Source organism: Colobus angolensis, unplaced genomic scaffold (assembly GCF_000951035.1).
Source record: "Colobus angolensis palliatus isolate OR3802 unplaced genomic scaffold, Cang.pa_1.0 Scaffold382, whole genome shotgun sequence".
NCBI lineage: Eukaryota > Metazoa > Chordata > Mammalia > Primates > Cercopithecidae > Colobus > Colobus angolensis.
Window position 1 is genome coordinate 589,111 of NW_012117177.1, and position 25,666 is coordinate 614,776.

Genomic DNA, 25,666 nt, shown 5'->3' on the forward strand with positions numbered 1-25,666 from the left:
GGAATCATAGAGAGGTTTTTTCTAAGAGGAATCTGACTTTTTTCATTCACCCTATTTAATTTTAGATTTATCCATTTCTTTGCATATAGCAGTAGTTTATTCTTTGTTATTGCTTAATAGCATTCCAGTATATGGCTATACCACTATTTGTTTTATCCATCCACCTGTTGATGGATATTTGGGTTGTTTCTACTTTGGGACACTTATAAATAAAGCTGATAGGAACATATGTGAATAAGTCTTTTCATAGACATATGCGTTATTTCTTTAGGGTATATATTTAGGAGTGCAATTGCTGGATATACGGTAGATATAAGATTAACATTGTAAGAAACTGCCAAGCTGTTTCCAAAGTGGTTGTATCACTGCTGTCACCAGCAGTGTATGAAAGTTTTATCCTCCCCAACCTTGCCAGTGCTTGGTATGGTCAGTCTCTTTAATTTTGGCCATTCTTACAAGAATATAGTAGTATTTCATTGCAGTTTTCATTTATATTTCCCTAATGATTAATGTTGTTGAGTATCTTTTCGTGTGTTTACTTGACATTTGTATATGTATATATCTTCTTTAATGGAATGTATATTCAAATATTTTACCCATTTGTTTACTTAAGTGTCTGTTTTCCTCTGACTTTTGTGATATTTTCTATATTCTGGTACAAGTCCTTCATCAGATATATGATTTTAAACACTTTCTCCTAGTCAGGGACTTGTACTTTCATTTTCTTACCCATATATTTGGAAAAGCAAAAGTTTTTGACTTTGAGGAAGTCCAGTTTATTGATTTGTTTACTTACGGATTGTGGTTTTCATGTCATATATTAATGTAATAGCATGACTACAGAGAGAATACTTAGAATTGTAATAGCAAACAGGGATAAGCCCACATTTCCACTAGGTGACAACTTCACTGTCATTCTGTGTGTGGGAAAGGGTTGTGGGATGGAGCTGAGGAAGACGAAAAGCATCATTGCACAGCTTCCAAGTAACTGAATGGGAATAGGAAAGATATCATCACCCCATCCCCTATTTTCGTGTGCTTTTTCATCCTCTTACCTTCCTCCTCATTCCATGTGCTTTCTTGTCCTCTTACTCTCCCATCTAGTTAATGTGAGACAAGGATGTTGACTGTGCAACACAGAACCAGTAGTTTGTAGAGAAGAACCAGGTGTGTGTGGTGGTGAATCTGCTAGACAGGCTACTGAAGCAAAAGTCAAGAGATCCAGATCCCATCATGGGGACACTTTAGGTAAGTCACTACCCTTCCTTCGGATTAGTCTATACAACAGGATAAAAATACCCAATTCTCCTGACCATCAGGAATACTCTGGAGTTTAAGTATGATCTCATGTGGGAAAGCAGTCTTCCCTCCCCCTTAGAAAAGTAGTGTACATTCGAGTAATTACATTAATAGGGATATTCCAGATGTCCCAGAACTCTGCATGGTAGGCATTAAATTAATGGTGCTCAAGTGTGAACTTTTTTTTTTTTTTTTGAGATGGAGTCTCGCTCTGTCACCCAGGCTGGAAGTGCAGTGGCATGATCTTGGCTCACTGCAATCTCTGCCGCCTGGTTCAAGTGATTCTCCTGCCTCAGTACCCTGAGTGGCTGGGATTACAGGTGCCCACCACCACGCCCAGCTAATTTTTGAATTTTTGGTAGAGACAGAATTTCACCATGTTGGCCAGGCTGGTATTGAACTCCTGACCTCAAGTGATCTGCCCACCTTGGCCTCCCAAAGTGCTGGGATTACAGGCGTGAGCCACTGCACCTGGCAAAATATGAACTGTTGAGGTCAGGATTTTTCCAAGTGTGGTCTATGGATCACTTCATCAAATTCATCAGGAGGTGCTCGTTAAAATAGCAGATACTTGGACCTACCCTAGATCTGCTGAATCAAAACCAGGGAGGTGGGATGGGAGGTGTTTCCATTTAAAGTAATATCTTCAGTTGGTCTGGTACTCATCTTAGTTCATTCTGAGCTACTATAACAAAATATCATAACTTGGTAGCTGATAAACAACAGAAATTTATTTCTCACAGTTCTGGAGGCTGAGAAATCCAAAATTAAGGCACTGGCAGCTTCAGTGTTTTGGTGAGGGCCCACTTCCTTCATAGATGGATGACCTCTTACTATAACCTCCCTTGGTGGAAAGGGCTAGCTAGCTCTCTGGAGTCTCTTTGATAACAGCACTAATCTCAGTTAGTGACAGAGGACAGAGCCCTAATGACCTAAAAACCTCTCATAGCCTCACCTTCTAATACCATCACCTTGGTATTAGGTTTTAACATGAATTTGAGGTGGGGGGGGTCACAGATATTCAGACTATAACATCATCCATGTTTGAAAAGCTCTGCTATGGATGTACAAGACCTTCTTACAGTTTTGAATCATTTAATATCTAATTTCATTGATAGTTGCTCCTGCTACTCAGCTTAAATGTCTGTCTTCTTTGGTCTCTTAAATAGGCAACAATTCCTTCAATTAAGTAATATTATTTAAGTGATTATATGTGAAGTACTAAAGTAGGCACTGAGGAAACAGCACAGAGAATAAGATAGGCAGGGTCCCTGGACCTGTCATTCTAGTTTGGGAAAAGTGGCAGTAAGCAGGTAAACAATAAGCCATGTGATTTCATATGAGGATACGTGTTTTGAAGAAAATAAACAGGTGGAGTAGAAAATGACTGAGACAGGGATTATTATACATGGGTTGTCAGTGAAGTTCTCTCCCAGGAAGTGACACTTGAGATGAGTCCTGAACAACAGGAAGAAGCCAGGCATGGAGAGGCCATTTTGTCAGTGTCCCTGTGCTGTGTGTGGGCACCATTGATCGGGGAGCAGAGGACAAGCTGGAGTGACTGGAGCCTGGCACATAAGTGCAGACAGGTGGAAGATGAGATCAAAAGGGTAGACAGGAACCACATGGTTTCAGTCCTATAAGGAGTTTGAGTTTTATTCTGAGTGTGGAGGGTTAGAGTATGGGAGTGATGTGATCTGATTCTTGATGTGGAAGCTGACTCTGGCTGCTGTGTGGAGAATGGTCTGGAGAGAGACAAGATAGGGAGTAGGGATAACCATTAAGAAAATATTGCAGAAGTCCAGGAGAGGGATGTGTGTGGATGAGGCCAGGGCTGCAGCTATGTGCAAAGGGAGGGATGGACCTGGACAGGGTGTGTTTGCAGGTCAAGCAGGTAGGACCTGCAGTGGCTGTGTGCCTGTGGTGTGTAGATAATGGAGAGTTAGGGAGAACCCCTGGGCTTTTTGTTTGGCCATGCAGAGAAATGGTGGTGCTGTTTTCTGAGATCAGACCTTCCAAGTGCTTTGAATGTTCTCAAGTTATTTGTTAGTTAGTTTTACTACAACTAATATTAGTTATAATAAAAATTAGTGATTTAAAAAATATGTTGGTTGATGAATATGATTCAGCTGTAAGACTATTAAGCTTTTTTTCCCCAGCATCTCTGTAGTAGAATTTTTTAAATGATGTGATTACTCACCATTTATCTTTTTAAAAACTCAAACACAAGTTAATAAATATATTTTTAAATGTTTTGTCTTCTACATTATGTACTGTATAATGCCAGTTTTATGGATGTAACAAATGAGTGACTATAAGGTGAAGTAAAAGTATTTAAAGTCACTCAGTCTTTACGTGGCAGAACTAGGGCTTGTCTCTATTCTGTCTCCAGAGCCCACACTCCTGACCAATACACCTAGGAAGAAGAAAAAGCATTTGCGAGGTATGGTGATTACCCAAGGTCACCATCTAGAGTTAATGGTTTAGATCTGTCACTGTGTCCCAAGTATGTGTCCTGTCTTACTCCCAGCTCCCTGTTCATTAGACTTGGCATTAGCCTTGTTACTACGTGTAGTAAATCACTTTTCAAGGGCTTAGGATGGATGTTTTCCTGAGGTTAACCTGCAGGTAACATAAGAGTACACTCCGTACCTTCAAATGAAAATAAATGGTGTGTTGATTTTCTTATCCAGCCCCAAACTATACTGAAAGAATAGAGGAAAATTTCTTAAGTCATACAGAATGTGCTTTTTTTCTGTCTGGCTCCTTCAGCATCTTACCATGAATTTTACATTTATTGTTGTCTATAGTTGTAGATCATTCATTCTCGTTAATGTGTAGTATTATGTTGTGTGGATATTTTGCAATAAATGTATCTATTATGGGGATATGCCTATTTTTCAGTGTTTGTCTTATTATGAATAATAGTGCTATGAATGTCTTCTACATATCTTTTTTTAACTGTTATTTTAGGTTCAGGGGCACATGTACAGTTTTGTTATATAAGTAAACTTGTGTCACAGGGGATTGTTGTACAGATTATTTCGTGACTCACGTAATAAGCCTAGTACCCGTTAGTTATTTTTTCTAATCATCTCCCTCCTCCCACCCTCCACCCTCAGGTAGGCCTCAATGTCTGTTGTACCCCTCTTTGTGCCCATGTGTTCTCACCATTTAGCTCCTACTTATAAGTGAGAATACGTGGATTTGGTTTTCTGTTCCTGCATAGTATGCTAAGGATAGTGGCCTCCAGCTCCATCCATGTTGCTTCAAAGGACATGATTTCATTCTTTTTTCTGGCTGCATACTATTCTATGGTGTATATATACCACATTTTCCTTATCCAGTCTACCATCAATGGGCATTTCTGTTGATTCCATGTCTTGGCTATTGTGAATACTGCTGCAATTAGCATGTGTCTTTATGACAGAACAATTTATATTCCTTTGGGTGTATACCCAGTAATGGAATTGCTGGGTTGAATGGCAGTTCTGTTTTCCGCTCTTTGAGGAATCATCACACTGCTTTCCACAATGGTTGAATGAATTTACCCACCCATCAATGGTGTATAAGCATTCTCTTTTCTCTGCAACCTTGCCAGCATCTGTTATTTTGTGATTTTTAATAATAGCCATCTGACTGTATGAGATGGTATCTCATTGTGGTTTTGATTTGCATTTCTCTAATTATCAGTAATGTTGAGCTTTTATTCGTATGCTTATTGCCACATGTATGTCTTCTTTTGAAAACTCTTCATTTCCTTTGCCCACTTTTTAATGGAGTTGTTTGTTTTTTTCTTGTAAATTTGTTTAAGTTCCTTATAGATGCTGCATATTAGACTTATGTCAGATGCATAGTTGGCAGATATTTTCTCCCATTCTGTAGGTTGTCTGTTTACTCTGTTGATAGTTTCTTTTGCTGTGCAGAAGCTCTTTAGTTTAATTAGATTCCATCTGTCAACTTTTGCTTTTATTGCAGTTGTTTTGATGTCTCTGTCATGAAATGTTTGCCCTTTCCTATGTCTAGATGGTATTGCCTAGGTTGCCTTCTAGGGTTTCTATAGTGTTGGGTTTTACATTTAAGTCTTTAATCCATCTTGAGTTTATTTTTGTATATAGTGTAAGGAAGGGGTCCAGTTTCAATCTTCCGCATAAGGGCATCCCAGCACCACTTATTGAATAGGGAGTCCCTTTGCTTGTTTTTGTCAAGTTTCTCAAAGATCATATGGTTGTAGGTGTGCAACCTTATTTCTGAGCTCTCTATTCTGTTCCATTAGTCTATATGTCTGTTTTTGTACTACTAATGTGCTGTTTTGGTTACTGTAGCCCTGTAGTATAGTTTGAAGTTGGGGAGTGTGATGCCTCCTGCTGTATTCTTTTTGCTTAGGATTTCCTTGGCTATTTGGGCTCTTTCGGGTTTCACATGAATTTTAAAGTAGTTTTTTCTAGTTCTGTGAAGAATGTCATTGGTAGTTTGATAAGAATAGCATTGAACTTGTCCATTGCTTTGGGCAATATGGCCATTTTCATGATATTAATTTTTCTTGTCCATGAGCATGGAATGTTTTTCCATTTGTTTGTCATCTCTGGTTTCTTTGAGCAATGTTTTGTAATTCTCATTGTAGAGATTTTTTTTTTTTTAACCTCTCTGGTTAGCCATATTCCTAGGTATTTTATTCTTTTTGTGGCAATTGTGAATGGGATTGTGTCATCATTTATCTCTCGGCTTGGTTGTTGTTGGTGTATAGGAATGCTAGTGACTTTTTTTTTGGACGGAGTCTCGCTGTCACCCAGCCTGGAGTGCAGTGGCATGATCTTGGCTCACTGCAACCTCCACCTCCTGGGTTCAAGTGATTCTCCTGCCTCAGCCTCCCAAGTAGCTGGGATTACAGGCACACGCCACCACACCTGGCTAATTTTTGTATTTTTAGTAGAGATGGGGTTTTACCATGTTGGCCAGGCTGGTCTCGAACTCCTGATCTCAAGTCATCCGCCTGCCTCAGCCTCCCAAAGTGCTGGGATTATAGGCGTGAGCCACTGCGCCCAGCCTGCGATTTTTATACGTTGATTTTGGGTATTGCGACTTTGCCGACGTTTTTTATCAGCTTAAGGAGCTTTTGGGCCAAGACTATGGAGTTTTCTAGATATAGGATCATGTCATCTGCAAGCACTTTGTAGCATGGTGGCAGTGGAATCCGTCCTTGTTCACATATGCCAGTAGCAGCTGCAGCTGCAGTGTGGTAGGGTGCACACTGCTTGGCTGCAACAGGGTGCTAGTGGATTCCAGGGTGTCAGCCTTCATGCATGCATTTGCAGCAGCAACTGGCATTGACAGCACGGCTCAGGGGGATGGGGCCCCAGCCAGTAACTGTGCACACCTTCATGCTGGTGGTGTTGTTTGCACTCTCTGTACAAGTTCCCGTGGGCGGCCGTGGCCACTCAGCCGTGGCCACTCAGGTCAGGTGTGGGTCTGCTTTTCTCCATGCCTAGTTTTATGCTAACAGCAGTTTTGGTGCTGGCAGGGAGGAGGCTGGCGGGCTCCGTGCCTGCCAGTGCTCCGACAACAATGGCGGTGTGGCAGAAGGAGGGAGGCAGGGGGAGGGGCAGGGCATACTCAGCCAGCAGCAGTGGCATTGCAGAGTGCACATGCACACATGTACTGGTGAGAGAAGGAAGGCTGCATCTGCTGGTGCACACACACAACAGCAAAGCAATGTAGAGGGTGGCTGTGGGCGAGTGTGCAGGCAAAGCTGCATGGGGGAGGCTGCAGTTGGGGGAGGGTGCAGGTGGGCTGGAGCGAGTCCACTGGGGCTGCTCTCCTCTGCTGGAGCACTCTGCCAGTCAGGAGCAGTCTGCTAGCGCAGGGGCTATGATATGGGCCTGCAGGAGATACCCGGGGGCTGTACTGCAAGCAGGTATGACCAGGCTGGGGCCCCAGGAGAGGCCAATAGACTGAGGGGTGTTCAGGTCAGACCAGCTGTGTCTTATGGGCATGATTGCCCTGCAGCCTTCAGGTCCGACAGTTCCCCTAAGGCTAAAGTCTTTTATAGAAGTGAGTCAAGCCTAGGGAGATGGGCAACAATGACCATGCTCCACTACAGATGCTCCTGTACCAAACTCTCTGGGCTCCACTCCAGCTGGAGTTCTGCCCCTGCCAGTTCTCTAAGTAGCTCTCACTGCCAATTCAACTGTCCATGGTGGTCAAGGGGTGTTCTTCTGCAGGGATTCCAGAGGCCCGTGGCGAGAGTGGGTTGCTCCTTGCCTGTTCAACCCCTTCCCCAGGAGTTACTGGGGACCAGAAATGACCTGGTGTATGGTAGCCCTGAGCAGTGTTCCTAGCTTCCTCCCGCTTCCACCCAGTATCTGTATCTCTCTTCTGTCTGCTCTCAATGCCTTCCCTCAAGATCTGCTAGGAGTGTGCTAGTCTTCCTGATGCCCTGTCCCTTTGTGGGAGACATTCCTCTTGGCTGTATCTAGTCGGCCATCTTGCGCCCTCTTTTATTTCTCTGCGTATCTTTGAATGGACATTTATTTTCATTTTTCATGTGCATGTACCTATCCTCAGCCTAAGAATAGAATTTCTGAGTCATAGGGTATGTGTATGTTCAGCTCAGCATATACAGCTAAGCAATTTTCAAAGTGGTTATTCTAATTTATATTCGTATCAGCAGTGTCATAGTTCCACTGCTCTACGTCCTCACTGACACTTGGTATACCTTGGTAGCTTTTGTCATTATGATGGATGTGTGATAGTATATAGTATCTCATTTTTCTGTTTTAATTTCTGTTTGATTTAATTTTCTCTCAAGTTTTAAGTTTCTTTTGATATAGACAAGATGCTTTCTCTCTCTTTTTTTAACTTTCCAATTTTTTTGCTTAAGGTGCTGGAGTTTACATTCTCAGCTTTGCTGATTGTATCCCTATTGTGTTGTTCATGTTACTCAGTCTCCTCTTCTTTCCTTTAAATTGGTAATTAGAGTTAAAGGCTTGACCTATTCAGATTTTTTGACAAGAGTGTCTTACATGTGGCATTATGTACAGTCATGTGTCACTTAACCACAGAGATACATTCTGAGAAATGCATCATTAAGAGATTTTGTCTTTGTGTGAACATCACAGAATGCACTCACACACAAACCTAGATGGTGTAGCCTACTACCTACCTAGGCTACAGCCTATTGCTCCTAGGCTAAAAATTCATACAGCATGTTACTGTACTGAATAATCTAGGGAACTGTAGCACAAAGGTCAGTATTTGTGTATCTAAGCATATCTAAACATAGAAAAAATACAGTAAAAATATGATATAAAAGATTAAAAATGTACATATCTATACACGTGTATTGGTCACTTGCAAGACTTGAAGTTGCTCTAGGTGAGTCTGTGAGTGAGTGGTGAGTGAATGTGAAGGCTTAGGACATTACCGTACACTACTGTAGATTTTACAAACACTGTACAATTAGGCTACATTATATTTATAAAATTTTTTTTCTTCAATAATAAATTAACCTCAGCTTACCGTAACTTTTTAACTTTATAAACTTTTAACATTTTTAAACGTTTTTACTTTTGTAATAACACAACTAAAAGCACACATTGTACAGCTGTGCAAAAACATTTTCTTTCTTTATATCCTTATTCTGTTACCTTTCTTTTACTTATTTATTTATATTTACTTTTTAAACTTTTCTGTTAAAAACTAAGACACAAACACACACACACACATTAGTCTAGGCCTATACAGGGTCAGGATCATCACTATCACTGTCTTCCACCATCATATCTTGTCCCACTGGAAGGTCTTAAGGGACAATAACACACATAAAGCTGTCATCTCCAATGATAACAATACCTTCTTCTGGAATACCTTTTGAAGGACCTGCATGAGGCTGTTTTACAGTTAACTTTTTTTTAATAGGTAGAAGGAGTACATTCTAAAATAACAATAAAAAGTATAGTAAATACATAAACCAGTAATAGTCATTTATTATCATTAATAAGTATTATGTACTGTATATAATTGCATGTGCTATACTTTTATACAACTGGCAGTGCAGTAGGTTTGCTTACACCAGCATCAATATATTCTTCACAAACATGTTTGTGAAGAATATGTTGAGATATGACAGGACAGCTACGTGAGTAGGTGATAGGAAGCTTTTGGCTCCATTATATCTTATGGGACTACTGTTACATATGTGTTCTGGAGTTGACCAAAACATTGTTATACAGCACATGACTGTCCTTTTTATAGCCTTACACGTATCTTAGTTACTTCAGGCTGCTGTAACAAGTTACCATACACTGATGGGTTAAACAGTGTTTTAGTCCGTACTCACATTGCTGTAAAAAACTACCTGAGACTAGATAATTTATAAAGAAAAGAGGTTTAATTGACTCACAGTCCTGCTGGCTATACAGGAGGGGCATGGCTGGGAAACTCAGGAAACTTACAATCACGGCAGAAGGCGAAAGGGAAGCAGGCACATCTTACATGGTCAAAGAAGGAGGAAGAGAGTGAAGGGGGAAGTGCTACATACTTTTATTCAACCAGATCTTGTGAGAACTCATTCCCTATCATGTGAACAACAAGGGGGAAGTATGCCCCCATGATCCAATCACCTCCCACCAGGCCCCTCTTCCAATATTGGGGATTACAATTCAACATGATATTTGGGTAGGGACACAAATCCAAACCATATCAAACAACAAGTATGTATTTCTCATGGGTCTGGAGGCTGCCAAGTCTGAGATCAGGGTGCCAGCATGGTTGGATTCAGGATACGGGTCCTCTGCCTAGTCCTCACATGGCCTTTCCTTGGTGTGTGCATGTGGAAAGGAAACAAGCTCTCATGTCTTTTATTACAAGGGCACTAATCTCATCACGAGAGCTGTGTCCTCATGACCTAATTTCTTTCAAAGGCCCCGTCTCCAAATACCATCACATTGGAGATTAGGCTTTTAACATATGAACTGGGGTGGTGGCAGGGGTGGGGGGACACAAACATTTAGGTAATAGCACAGCAGGAGCCTCATTATGTCTGTTTATCTCCTCTGCTGTGAAGTTCAGGTTGATCACTGGGCTCAGATTTTGTCAGCCCAGTCCATCCATTATAACACTTTCCATGTGTTTTTCTCCTCAGGGTTTTTTCCACTTTCTGAACATTGTTGTCTAGGGCTGTATTTCATTAGAAGTTGCAAAATAGTGATGTTGTAATTTTACAGTTTCTTCTGCATTTATTAGCTGGGTGTTTCCTATAACATAACTTGCCCCTATGCCATCAACTGTGAGGATTCACTGAGGTATGGAACACACAAGAAGTGAAGGATGAATGTTTAATTCTTTTGCAGTATTTTCACTTTTCAGAACAAATAGTTGTTTCCATATGAGCTTCCAAAGATGAGTAGTGAGTTGGTATTGCTCGTGTTTTGTTTTTCTTTTAAAGTGTCCTTGTGACTCAGAGATGTTCCTGTATTTAATATGTTTTAAACCATTGCAGTCACTAATCTCTTTGATGTTCAAATTGTTTCATTTTTGTCCAGTGAGAGCCTCCTCAGCTTGGTTTCTGAATCTTTTTGACATGCTTTCTGGTATGATAATTTGGTCCAGGCTTATCTGGTACAATCCTGACCCCAGATCTAGAATCAGCTGTCTCTCTAAGACAGCCTGGTTTCTTTTCATGGTAAGTATTTTTAGAGCACTCAGTCTGTATACTAATCAACTGGTCGTAGTTTGTTGCTTTTTTAGTGTACATAGCCTGTAATTATGCATTACATTTTGAAGATGATACACATTTTGGCTTCCATCCTGAATTGCTCCTCTATGTCCTTATAGATAATCACTTTTATCAGTTTTTGTTTTAATCTTCCAGTTTTTAAAAATATAAGCAAATGTGATGTGTGTCATGCGCATCGGTGTGAAGAGACCACCAAACAGGCTTTGTGGGAGCAATAAAGCTTTTTAATCACCTGGGTGCAGGCGGGCTGAGTCTGAAAAGAGAGTCAGCGAAGGGAGATAAGGGTGGGGCCGTTTTATAGGATTTGGGTAAGTAAAGGAAAATTACAGTCAAAGGGGGGTTGTTCTCTGGCGGGCAGGACTGGGGATCATGAGGTGCTCAGTGGGGTAGCTTTTTGAGCCAAGATGAGCCAGGAAAAGGACTTCCACAAGGTAATGTCATCACTTAAGGCAAGGACCGGCCATTTTCACTTCTTTTGTGGTGGAATGTCATCAGTTAAGGGGGGGCAGGGCATTTTCACTCTTTTGTGATTCTTCAGTTACTTCAGGCCATCTGGGTGTATATATATGCAAGTCACAGGGGATGCAATGGCTTGGCTTGGGCTCAGAGGCTGGACATTGTGGGTATTTATTTCCTCCCCAACACAAGTAGAAGGTGGCGTATTCTACACTACTACTATCCAATGGAAATTTCTGCATTGATGAAAATTGTCTGTATCTGCACTGTCCAACACAGTAGCCACTAGTTTACCTGAGGCTGTTGAGCACCTGAAACATGGTGAGGTATTGAGTTTATAATTTTATTTGAATTTATTTATTACCATTAAATGGCTACATGTAGCTAGTGACCACCATATTGAACAACAACAGCTCTCTCCATTTTTTTGCACTGCATTTTTCGTTTATAATATGTCCTGGAGGTCAATCCATAGCAATGTAGAGGGGATCTTTATTGCCTTTTATACATGCGTGGTACTCTAGGAAGTATCTTAGATTACTTAATCAGCCTTCTATTGGTGGACATCTGTCTTATATCTAATCTGCTGTTATGAATTGTTCTGCCAGGAATGGCCTTGTGTTTATGCCTGTTTATCTATTTGCATTATATCTTTGGAAAAGATTCTTAGGAAAGAGATTGCTGGTTCCAAGAATTAATGCCTATGTCATTCTATTAAATGGCATCAAATTCCTTCCACAGGGAATGTACCATTTGAAATTACTTCTAGCAATGCATTGACAATGCCTGTTTCCTCACAGTCTCTCTAAGAGGAACTCTGCAGGGAAGTAAACATCATGTGAGAAATCTGTGAAAACCATCTTACTAAATCAGGAGAGTCTGATGTTCAGACTGGGGTCCTAGTCCTGTGCTTGCCTTTGAGAACTTGGTCTTTACTCCTATCTCCTGTGACTCTGGGTCCAGTCCCTCAGTGAAGGAGAGGAGTTCTTACATGAAGCAGAAACTCCATGTTACCTCAGATGGACACCTCAAATGACTAAATGGAAAAAAAATCACTCCCTTAGGGATCAGGCAGACTCAAAACAAGTTCAGAAACATACCACTCTGACACAGTGAAGAGAAACGGAGAAAGTAAAACTTCTACTTTCTACTTGTGAGAAGAACTAAGACTGCAAGCACACAAGTGTTGCCTTGCCCTTTCCTCTGTATGAGTGAGGTAGGTCAGGAGCAAGTAGTAGTAGCCTTTTAGCCCTAGGCAAGCAGGCGGAAGCACGGGTTACAAGGTGCCTCAGTTTTCCAAGGTAGCAGTCTCTTTCCACTCAACCATATCATTTTCTATTTAGATGCTGGGTGTATTAGGCCATACTTGTGTTGCTATAAAGACATATTTGAGGCTGGGTAACTTATTTTTATTTTGTTTTATTTATTTATTTATTTTGAGATGGAGTCTTGCTCTGTCACCCAGGCTGGAGTACAGTGGCACGATCTCAGCTCACTGCAAGCTCCGCCTCCCGGGTTCACGCCATTCTCCTGCCTCAACCTCTGGAGTAGCTGGGACTACAGGCGCCCGCCACCACGTCCAGCTAATTTTTTGTATTTTTAGTGGAGACGGGCTTTCACCGTGTTAGCCAGGATGGTCTCCATCTCCTGACCTTGTGATCCACCCGCCTCAGCTTCCCAAAGTGCTGGTATTACAGGTGTGAGCCACCACGCCTGGCCAAGGCTGGGTAATTAATAAAGAAAAGGTGCTCACAGTTCTGCAGGCTGTACAAGCATGGCACCAACATCTGCTTGGCTTCTGGTGAGGGCCTCAGGAAGCTTACAGTCATGGTGAAAGGCAGAGCAGGAGGAGGCATGTCACACAGCAGTAGTGGGAACAAGAAAGAGATGAGGGAGGTGCCACACACTTTTAAACAAACGAATCTCATGAACTCACTCACTATTGCAAGGACAGCACCAAGACATTCATGAGGGATTTGCCTTCATGAGTGAAGTAGGTCAGGAGCAGGTAGTAGCCCTTTAGCAGTATGCAAGCAGGCAGAGGCATGGGTTACAAAGTGCCTCAGTTTCCCAAGGTAGCAGTCTCTTTCCACTCAACCATATCACTTTCTGTTTAGATGCTTGGTGTATTAGGCAGCTCTACTCCTGTAGCTTTGTAGGTTGTAGCCCTGTGGCTGATCTCATGGATTGGACTTGACTGCCTGTGACTTCTCCAGGCTCAGGTTGTGAACTGTCTATGGCTCTACCGTTCTGGGGTCTGCAGGGGAGTGGCCCCCTTTTCACAGCTCCACTAGGCAGTGCCTCACTGGGGACTCTGTGTTGAGCCTCCAACTCCATATTTCTCCTCCAAACTGCCCTAGTAGAATTTCTATACTGGGGGCCCTGCCCCTGTGGCAGGCTTCTGCCTAGGCACTCAGGCTTTCTGATACATTTTCTGAAATCTAGGGGGAAGCTTCCAAGCCTCCTTAACTCTTCTATTCCATGTGCCCACAGACTTAACACCATGTGGAAGCTGCCAAGGCTTATGGTGACTTGCACTCTCCAAAATGGCTTGTTACTTGTTATTGGTCATTTCAGGTTTTGGATTTCTTCATGGTTCAATCTTGGTAGGTTGTAGTGTGTCTAGATATTTATCTATTCTTCTAGGTTTTCCAATTTATTAGCATATAGTTGCTCATAGTAGCCTCTGATGATCCTTCGAATTTTTGCACTATCATTTGTAAGGTCTCATTTTTCGTTTCTGATTTTATTTATTTGGATCTTCTCTCTTTTTTCTTAATCTGGCTCAAGGTTTGTCAATTTTGTTTATCTTTTTAAAAAAACAACCTTTTGTTCATTGACATTTTGTATTGTTTTCTTCATTTCAATTTCATTTGTTTCTGATGTGATCTTTATTCTTCTTTTCTTTTATTTTTTCTTTTCTTTTCTTTCATTTTTCTTGAGACAGGGTGTCTCTCTGTCACCCAGGCTGGAGTGCAGTGTCATGATCTCAGCTCACTCCAACCTCCGTCTCCTAGACTCAAGTGATCCTCCTGCCTCAGTTTCCTGACTAGCTGGGACTACAAGCATGTGCCGCCACGCCCAGCTAATTTTGTATTTTTTTGTAGGGACAGGGTTTCACCATGTTGCCCAGGTTGGTCTCAAACTCCTGAGCTCAGGTGATCTGCCTACCTCAGCCTCCCACAGTTCTGAGATTACAGGTGTGAGCCACCATACCTGGCTTGTTATTTGTTTTTTCTACTAATTTTAGGTTTGGTTTGCTCTTGACTTTCTTGTTCTTTAAGATGCATCATTAGGTTGTTTATTTGATGTTTTTCTTCTTTTTTGATATAGGCACGTATTAACTGTAAGCTTTCCTCTTAGTACTGCTTTTGCTGTATTCCACATGTTTTGACATTCTGTGTCTCCATTATCATCTGCTTCAAGAAATTTTTCAATTTCCTTCTTAATTTCTTTTTTGACACACTGTTCATTTGGGAACATATTGTTTAATTTCTATGTATTTGTAGTTTCCAAATTTCCTCTTGCCATTGATTTCTAGTTTTACTCCATTGTGATCAGAGAATATACTTGATATCATTTAAATTTTTTTGAATGTTTTAAGACTTGTTTTGTGGCCTAATGTATCGTCTTTGCTTGAGAATGATTCATGTGCTAAGGAGAAGACTGTAAATTCTAAAGTCATTGGATAAAGTGTTCTGTAAATATCAATTAGGTCAATTTAGTCTGTAGTGCAGATTAAGTCCAGTGTTTCTTTGTTGATTTTCTGTTTGGGTGATCTGTTCAATGCTGAAAGAGGAGAGTTGAAGTCTCCAGCTATTATTGTATTGGGGTCTATCTCTTCCTTAACTCTAGTAATATTTGCTTTATATATCTAGGTACTTCAGTGTTGGGTGCATATATATTTACGGTTGTTATATCCTCTTGCTGAATTGAATTATATGTAATTATATAATGACCATCTTTGTCTCTTTTTGTAATTTTCATCTTGAAATCTATTTTGTTGGATGTAAGTATTGCTATTCTTGCTCTTTTTTGGTTTCCATTGGCATAGAATATCTTTTTCGACCCCTTTATTTTCAGCCTGTGTGTGCCTTTATAGGTGAAGTGTGTTTCTTGCAGACAACAATCCTTGGGTCTTGTTTTTAAATCTGTTCAGCCATTCTACGTCTGTGACTGAAGAGTTTAGTCCATTTACATTCAATGTTATTATTGGTAAGTAAGGACTTACTTCTGCCATTTTGTTATTTGTTTTCTGGTTATTTTGTGGTCTTTTCTTCCTTCTTTCCTTCCTTCCTGTCTTCCTTCTAGTGAAGATGATTTTCCTTGGTGTTATGTTTTAATTTCTTGCCTTTTATTTTTTGTGTATCCATTGTATGACTTTTGGTTTAAGGTTACCATGCAGCTTTCAAAAAAAATCTTGAAACCTATTATTTTATTCTTATGTTTGCAGTATGCGCTTGTTTGTGCCCATCTTTCTTGGGAAGGCTTTCCAGGTATTTGAAGAGCCTTGAATGTTGTGATCTAAGTTTTTGGTCACTGAAGCCATGTCTGCATTGGGAGTCACCCCAAGCCAAGTAATACTGTGGTTCTTGCAGACTCTTAGAGGTACTGCTTTGGTGTTCTTGAGTAAGATTCAGAAGAATTCTTTAGATTACCAGGCAGAGACTCTTGTTTCCTTCTCTTACTTTCTCCTATACAAATAGAGTCTTTCTGTGCTGAGTCCATAGAGCTGGTGGAGAAGTAACACAAGCATTCTGGTGGCCTCCACCGCTGGGACTGTACTGGGTCAGATCTGAAGCCAGCACAGCACTGGGTCTCACCCAACCCATTACCTGGCTACTGCCTATATTCGCTCAATTTCCTAAGGCACTACAATCAGCAGACAGTGAAGCCAGCTAGGTGTATGTCCTTCCCTTCATAGCAGGGAGTTCCCCTGATCCTGAGCAGGTCCAGAAATGCCATCCAGGAGCCAGAGCTTGGAGTCAGAAACCTTAGAAATCTATGTGGTGCTCCATTCTATTGTGGCTGAACAGGCACCCAAGCAACAAGACAAAATTCATCCCACTCTTCACTCCCCTTTCCACAGGCAGAGGACTCTCTCCCCATGGCCACCACCACCACAGACTCACAGGTGATATTGCCAGGCTACTGCCATTGTTCAGTTAAGGCCCAAGGGCTCGTCTGTCAGCTTGTGCTGCATGCTGCCAGACTTCGGACTTACCCTTCAGGTCAGTGAGCTCCCCTTTGGTTCAGGGCAGGTCCAGAATTGCCATCCAAGCCAAGGCCAGGAATCTGGGACCTCAAGAGCCTACCTGGTGCTCAACCCTGCTGTGGCAGAGCTGGTACCTAAGCTGCAAGGCAAAGTCCCCTTTACTTTTCCCTCTGCTTTTCTCAAACAGGAGTCTCTCCTCATAGCCACTACAGCAGGGAAGTGCTGGGTCACACCTGATGTCAGCACATCTCAAGAGTCTCACCCAAGGCCTCCAGTGTGTACTAGGCTACTGTTGCTGATTATTCAGGGCCCAAGGACTCTTTAGTCAGCAGGTGATGAATCCTTCCTGGACTGAGTCCATCCATTCAAGGCACAAAGTTCCCTTCTGGCCCAGGGTGTATCTAGAAATGTTCAGGAGCTAGGGCCTGGAATGGATGCCACAGTACTCTGCCCAGTGTCCTTTCCTGCGGCTGAGCTGGTATCTAAGTTTCAAGACAAAGTCCCCTTTTTCTTTTCTTTCCTTTCCTTAAGCAGAAAGGATTCTCTTTCAGAGCTGAGAGCTACACTGCCTGGGGTCGGAGGAGGGGTGGCACAAGCACTCCCTTGGCTGCCCTGGCTGGTGTCCCACTGGGTCACATGTCCCCCAAGTCCTCCAGGTCTAGATTGCCTTTTAAGTTTCTTTAGGACCCCCAAGCACTTTAGCCCACAGTGGCAAGGCTTGCCGAAATTCATGTTCTGACTGATGGGATGGGTAATTCCCTTCTAGCTAGGGCTGGTCTAAATGCTCCCTCCATGAGCGTTGGTTGAGTTCTACCCAATGCTGCTTTCTGCTCTGACAGTGTAGCACTGGGTTCCAATGCAAAGTCCCACAATCACTGTGCTCTCCCTCCCCCAAGCACATGGATTCTTGAGGCTTCACAGCTGCTGCCGGGGGGTGGGGAGGGGTGGCATCAGCATTTCAAGACCGTCTTTCTTTCCCTCTTCAATACCTCTTTCAGTGATATGATGTTAAAACCAGGTAATATGATCACTTACCTGATTTTTAGTTCTTATGAAGGTGCTTTCTTGTGTAGATAGTTGTCAAATTTGTTGTTCCTGCAGGGAGGTCAATTGGTGGAGGCTTCCATTTAGCCACCTTGCTCTGCCTCCTACCCAGTATCACATTTTAAACACCTTCATCAGATTATAGCTTACAAATCATAACATCACACATTTTAAGGGTATTTAGATTATTTTTATCAAATGTACGGAGTTGTACAACCATCACCATAATTGGGGTTTTATATGTTTTCATCATCCCCAAGAATCCCATTATGCTTGAATGTAGTTAAAATTCCTGCACACACACACCCAGCCCTATGCAATCACAGGTATATTTTCTGTCTATGCATATGCCACTTCTGGAGATTTTATATAAATGGAATCAATTAATATTTGGTATTTTGTGTCTGGCATCTTATACTTATTATAATGTGTTCAAGGTTCCTCCATAATGTAGCATGGGTCAGAATTCCATTCCAACTAATAGCTTAAAAATATTCTATTGCCAGGCGCGGTGGCTCAAGCCTGTAATCCCAGCACTTTGGGAGGCCGAGACGGGCGGATCACGAGGTCAGGAGATCGAGACCATCCTGGCTAACACAGTGAAACCCCGTCTCTACTAAAAAATACAAAAAACTAGCCGGGCGAGGTGGCGGGGGCCTGTAGTCCCAGCTACTCGGGAGGCTGAGGCAGGAGAATGTCATAAACCCGGGAGGTGGAGCTTGCAGTGAGCCGAGATTCAGCCACTGCACTCCAGCCTGGGACAGAGCAAGACTCCGTCTCAAAACTAAACAAAAAAAAATTCTATTGCATAGATACACCACATTTTGTTTGTTTATTTATTTATTTATTTATTTAATTTTATTTTTGAGATGGAGTATTGCTCCATCGCCTAGGCTAGAGTGCAGTGGTATGATCTCGGCTCACTGCAACCTCTGCCTCCCAGGTACAAGTGATTCTCCTGCCTCATTCTCCCGAGTAGCTGGGACCACAGGTGTGTGCTATCACACCCGGCTAATTTTTTTGTGTGTTTTTAGTAGAGACGGGGTTTCACCATGTTGGCCAGGCTGGTCTCGAGCTCCTGACCTTGTGATCCACCTGCCTTGGCCTCCCAAAGTGTTGGGATTACAGGTGTGAGCTACCGCACCTGGCACATTTTGTTTATTTATTCACCTATTGATGAACACTCTGGTTATTTCCACCTTTTGGCTATTATGAATAATGATTCTACATACATTTGTGTATACATTTTTATGTAGAGATTCATCTTGGGTAGGAAAGGAATTACTGGGCCATATGGTAACTCCCTGTTTTCCCATTTGAATAACTGCTAAACTGTTTTCATGACTCTGACAGTGATGAGGGGTATAGACTTTTTTTTTTTTTTCTCTGATTATACTGAGGTAATATGTTCTGAGAAAAAATGCCAGAATTGAAGTGCTCTTCTTGTCACTTCATATCTGGTAGTACATGATACCCATCTCACCTCACTGGTGATATTAACCTTAATCACTTGATTAAGGCAGTATTTGCCAAGTTTCTCCAGTGTACAGCAACTGTTTTCCATTTGCCTACTTTTATTCTATAGAAGTGAGTTAATAAGTCTGTCCTGCTATCAGGTGATGGGAGGTGGAATATCTACATAGAGGGAGGGTATCTACATGTACTATTTGGAATTATTTGATAAAGACAATTTGCCTCCTCAAACCTATTTCTTTATTAATTTACACATTTACTTCTATAAGTATACATATATGTATATTTATTATATAGATTGGGTTATTTACTGAATGGGTTCATTCCAAAAAAATCTGGCATTATGATTTATGTCATGCAGTATAAGTATTTTGACTTAAGAGTCAGGAACCCACAAAAAAGTACCCTATCACTATCATAATATTTCAACACTATCATATCATCTAATTGTAGTATGTTAGACAGGGTTTGTAGATAATACATTTAACCAGACAAATATGACACATTATAATTTCAGATTATTGAATTGCATACTTGGAAATCCCTTCAAAAAGAAATAAAAACAGATAAGATAGAGGTTACTGAAGTGATCATGAAAAATTATTGTTACCATTCAGTAAACCTATTTGCAAAATCCCTTTCAGTGAAGCCAAAGTATGGGATGTAGGGGAAAATATGTGTTTCATTTGAAAGCACAATGTTCTATAGCACTGCCTTCATGTTATCAGAGTTTCCAGAATGGATCAAGCAATTAAAGTGTGGAGAGGGTGGTGCAGTAAATTCAGATGTCAGATCTAACAAAAGATGGTTCATTCCTATTAATATTTCAACCTGATAAAGTCTCTTACAATTGATGATTGTAACACATAATTTAATGCCCTAGACCTCTCTCTACATCTCTAGTTACTGTCCTCTTTATGTATATTCTCTTCCTTGTAACCAAAGTTCTACAAGAATTATCAATTCTCAGCTCATATCCCTCTACATCTGCCCCCAACTCAGTCGTCACTCCACTTTAGTGGTACTTTGTTCCACCACTCCTCTACTGAAATGAATCTTGTCAAAGTCAACAACCACATCTTTGATGCTTTATAGATCAAGGGTAATTAAATGAACGTTCAAATGGAGACAACATACTTGTTTTCCAAGGCAGAATTCATCTGCTTTTGTACAGACAAGGATTATATTGCAATACTGTCATTATCTAAAAGTTAAAGTTGTAAGATAACTTTCATTCTGGAGAAGTCTAAAACTTACCAAAGGGATGGTGTACAGTTTATCCTTAATGCCTTTTACCTGTATGAATGTATGTATGTATGGATGGATGGATGGAAGCATGATGTGTGAAATATGTGCTGGTAATTCATGGATTTTCATCTTGGATCAGTAGGAAAGCAAGATTTACTTGGTTATGGTGTGATGTGCAGCTGAGAGTCACACAGTCTGCACAAGGACATATAGGATACCAGTCTCTACTTTTCCACTTAGTAGCAGGATGACCCTCAGCCAGGTTACTTAACCTCCCCATACATTGTTTCTTCAGCTACAAAATAGTGTAGCAATCATATTCCCTACCCTCCAGAAAATACATGAGAACAAAAAGTACCGGCATTCAAGAAAGGTGCGTCCCATGGCTCTCTGATCTGAGGTCAGGAGTCCTGCCTTTCTATGGGACTTCTAACTATTCATGTGGCTTGCAACTTGCCCCTTTTCATCAAAAATAGCTTCTGTATAAGTTTTAATTTGCATTTCATTAGTGAATGTGTTTTCAAATATTTCTTGGGCATGTGTATTGCTTTTTACATGAATTACCTGTGTATATCTGTATTATTTATCTATTCTTACCTAACAAATTTCCTCACAATTTCACTGCTTATAACAAACATACATTAATTCACACCATTTATTTGGGTCAGGAATAATGGCATGGATAAGATTCTAGCTCAGGGCCTCTCACAAGGCTGCAATCAAGGTCTAGGTAGGGGCTGCAGGTATCTCAAGGCTCAACTGAGAATTGCTTCTTAGCCAGGGATATAGATTACTTGCCATGTGGGTAGCCCACGACATGGCAGCTGGCTTTCCTTAGTGCGAGAATAAGAATGTATCCAATAAGCAAGACACAGCGTCTTAGTCATTTAATGTCAAAAATGACATCCATCTCCTCTTCTCACATATTCTGTCTACTAGTAGCAAGTCACTAACTCCAGCCCAAAGATGGGACAGATTGCACAAGGAAGTGACTATCTGGAGGTGACAGTCACTGGGGGAAGTCTTAGAGGCTGTCTACCAATGTCATCATTAGAGCCTCTCTCCATATTGGTTTCTAAGAATGCTTCATATATTATGAGTATCAGCCCCATATAATTTGCAAGTGTTTGCTATAGCCTATACAGACAAATGTACTTATTTCTTTTGTCATATACAGTGTTTTAAAATTTTCAATATTATAATTTAAAATATAGGTTATTATATAAATAAATTAAGGATTACCCTGAGCACCTTTACATGTGAGTGCTCAGGGAGATTAGAGAACTCAGATTCCTGGTGGCTTCAGGCCTCAACAGGAAAAGCTTTAGTGAAAGTCCAGAATCTATTACTGAACAGGCATTAACAGCAGTTTCTCTGATTTATTGAACCTCTCCTAATTTCCTATAACCTGATCTAAAGCATATTTAATAATAGTTTACTTGAATAAATGATAAGATTAAAGGAGATACAGCTTACGGAACTTCTTGTTTGTATTAGTTTTGTCAACATTGATTTCCTACCTTCATGTTATCTGTTCCAGAGGAAACACATGTTTTCCTGACTGAGTCCCTTTGTGCTTCCCACCTTAAAAGCCAGTTAGTTCATATGGTCCCCATTCCCAGGATTCTTGGCCCCAGGCTGCATATTTCATTTCAACTGTCATCACTAAGAAGGTTTGTTCAGTGAATACCCATGGGAGATTGTAAAATGACCAGTCCCTAAGCCCTCATAGCCTATCATCTACATAAGAGGTCACTGGGTACATGCAGTGCTTCTCAACCTTCTTTAATCATCTTCTTGATAGAGGCCCTTTTGGACATGTTTTTTCTTATATACCCTTTCTGCCCAGAACATGAAATTTTAATACCGCAGATGAAGTGTTACCTATTTATATACTGTAGTCTTTGTAATACCACAAACCATTGTAATATCTACCATCCCTCTCCCCTCAGGAACCAATTTTCAACCTTTCACTCGCCTCCGTGTGAAGAGGCCACCAAACAGGCTTTGTGTGAGCAATAAAGCTTTTTATTTCACCTGGGTGCAGGCGGGCTTAGTCCGAAAAGAGAGTCAGCGAAGGGAGATAGGGGTGGGGCCATTTTGTAGGATTTGAGTAGGTAAAGGAAAATTAGAGTCAAAGGGGGTTGTTCTCTGGCGGGCAGGGGCGGGGGTCACGAGGTGCTCAGTGGGGGAACTTTTGAGCCAGGATGAACCAGTAGAAGGAATTTCACAAGGTAATGTCATCAGTTAAGGCAGGTACAGGCCATTTTCACTTCTTTTGTGATTCTTCAGTTACTTCAGGCCATCTGGATGTATACGTGGAGGTCACAGGGGATATGAAGGCTTAGCTTGGGCTCAGAGGCCTGACACAACCCATTAGTGGTAATATCACCCCTCTTAGGAATGCATAAAATACCATCATAAAGACAAAAGCTTGAACCCCATTCCTGCTCCTCACTTCATGTATGATAGTGGAATCTTTTTTCAGTCTTTGTCAGCCTGCCCTTGGTCATCTGTAAAAGGGGACTCACAGTGCCTTCCTTAGGAAACTGTTCTGTGGGGCAAGTTAGAAATTTGTATAGAGTAGATGGCACCTAGTAGGACTTCAACAGGTGGTCATCCTGGCCCAACTTTCTCCTGCCTCCCAAAGAAGTGATGACAGTTACCTAAACCAAACAATACAACTGACATAGAGACCACCAGGAAATGGGGCAGGAAGTAGAATGTACTCACACTTACATTATGAATGAAGCGTTGGAGCCATTTCTCTGTTGCAGGAGGACGTTGCTGAGGGATATGGGGAGAGGGAAGAATATTGCCAAACCATTTCTTTAATTTTGCATTATTTTCTGTTCCCTTATTTGATCTTCCAGATTGATACTGGAAAAGCCATTTCCTATTGAGCCCAAAATGAAGAGAGTGCAAATAAAGAGAAGGCAGGAATCACAAGCCCTTGACAGACACATTGCCACCTACAGGACCCTGCACCCAGATTTCATCTGCACAATCAGCTTCTTCAAAGAGAGAGAGGCTGTCGAGTTAGTACCCATGAGGGCACAATACTAGAAATGTGTAAAACTATAAGTTTTTAAGTCCTAGAAAGTCATCATCTATAAAGGAGACTTTTGGGTATGCTTTGGGGAGGTTAAGCGGTAGAATCCCATTTCTGCTCCTTATTAGATGAGTCTGAAAAAATTGATTTTCCATGAGTGAGTTAGATTTTGTCATCTGTAAAATGAGAATAATGATGTCTTCCTCACAGAGTCATTGTGAGAAAATTATGCAAAAATGTAATTGTTTGTACATGTTTATATATGTATCATAAAAAATAGGTGCCCTTTTGCACTTTTTTTCTCTTAAAATAATGTTTCTGAGATATCTGTAAATAAGACAACTTTGAGGCTATTTTGATATTTTTAGCCATGCTACTGTGACCATTCTTACACAAGAGCCCGAGACTCCGCAGTTCAGAGCTAAGAGCAGAGTAGCTGATGGGGAACTCACTTGATTTTCTCAAAAATGTTGCCAAGTATCTCCACAAAGAAGTTGCACACATTTGTTCCTCTCCCGGAAGGGTAATGGGGTTTTCATGGCCCCACATTGTCCATATAAAGAGGGTTCAGCATAAACACAAAATCACCAACTGAGCTTTATTTTTAAGCTTTAGAGTTATTCCAGAATATTATATGAGTTATGAAGTGGGATCATTATATTTGTATTTAGAAATGTACAAGTGAAATATGCTGCCATGGTTAGAATGTTTGCCCCCTCCAAAATGCATGTTGAAATTTGATTGATTGCTATTGTGACTTTATTAGAAGATGGTGTTACCGGTGTGAGGTTCTTGGTTCTCAGTGTAACAGGAACTAATATGAGGCCAGGCAAACTTTTTCCAGGCAATGTTTATTAAGGGTTATGCCCAGAAACACTGGGCATAAGAGAGATGGCACAGGAAAAAGAGTCCTCCAGCTGGCTCCCCAAGGGGAGCTTCTGAATGTTTTTTATTCGGTAGGGTAAAGAGATTGACATCAGGACTCTACCTCCTGGAGTGATTTCTTCCTTCCTGTTATGGTGTCTGTGCATGCTTTGTCCTGGTTGAAGTCTTTGGTGCATGCTCAGTGGGTTCAAGATAGTGATGTTGCTCACTACTGCTGGCCCAAGAAGGTCATATAGTGGCCATTCTGGGGTCTCCTGTGCATGTGGATGTTAGGATCAACTGCCTTGGGGAAGATTTATGGTTGGAGTGTTGCATATCTTAACTTCTTTAAGGTCCTGTTATCAGCAGGTATGGTGCCTTGAGTAAGATTTATAGTGCTAGGTCTGGATGGTCTAGTAGGGGTCCCTGCTGTCCACAGGGCCCCGCATCAGCTTGCAGCAGAGGTCCTTGGTGGAACACAGGGGACCTCAGGCTGTGGATGTGCTGATGTGGGTGCCCTTGGCTAGGCTGAAATTGGCAGGTGTGGGCTGAAGCTGCTGCCTGCTATCGCCAGTGCCCTTGCTGTACCCAGCAGTGCCTGGTCAGCCAGCAGCAGTAACACAAGGTCCTGAGGGCCACTCATGCACAGTGCATTACCAGTGCAGAGCTGTGCACAACACTGTCATCTTCCTGGCTCCAGGCTACATCCCCATGCTCTAGGGACAGTGTGTGTAGTGAGCTCACGACAACATGTGTGGTGGGAACCCAGCAAGTCTGGAAAACAAAAATGCATTTGTGAGGATGAGGGCGATAAACCAAAAATAAAATTTAAATGCCTGCCATGCAACCATCTGAATGGACTTCCTGTTCTGCCAGGGAGGGCACTCTAAAATTTAACCTGAAGGACTGGTTCAGGCCATCATGGGAAGTGGTGGTTGGATATGCCTCATTATACCCCTCCAGCATTAATATTAACACAAACCTTAAGTCTGATATGAAACATTTACAGTCTATTCTCTCTAAAGCCTGCTACTTGGAGGCTTCATCTGCATGATAAAACCTAGTGGCTCACGCCTGTAATCCCAGCACTTTGGGAGGCTGAGGTGGGTGGATCATGAGGTCAGGACTTTGAGATCAGCCTGGCCAATATAGTGAAAACCCGTCTCTACTAAAAATACAAAAAACTAGTTGGGCGTGGTGGTGAGCGCCTGTAATCCCAGCTACTTGGGAGGCTGAGGCAGGAGAATCGCTTGAACCCAGGAGGCAGAGGTTGCAGTGA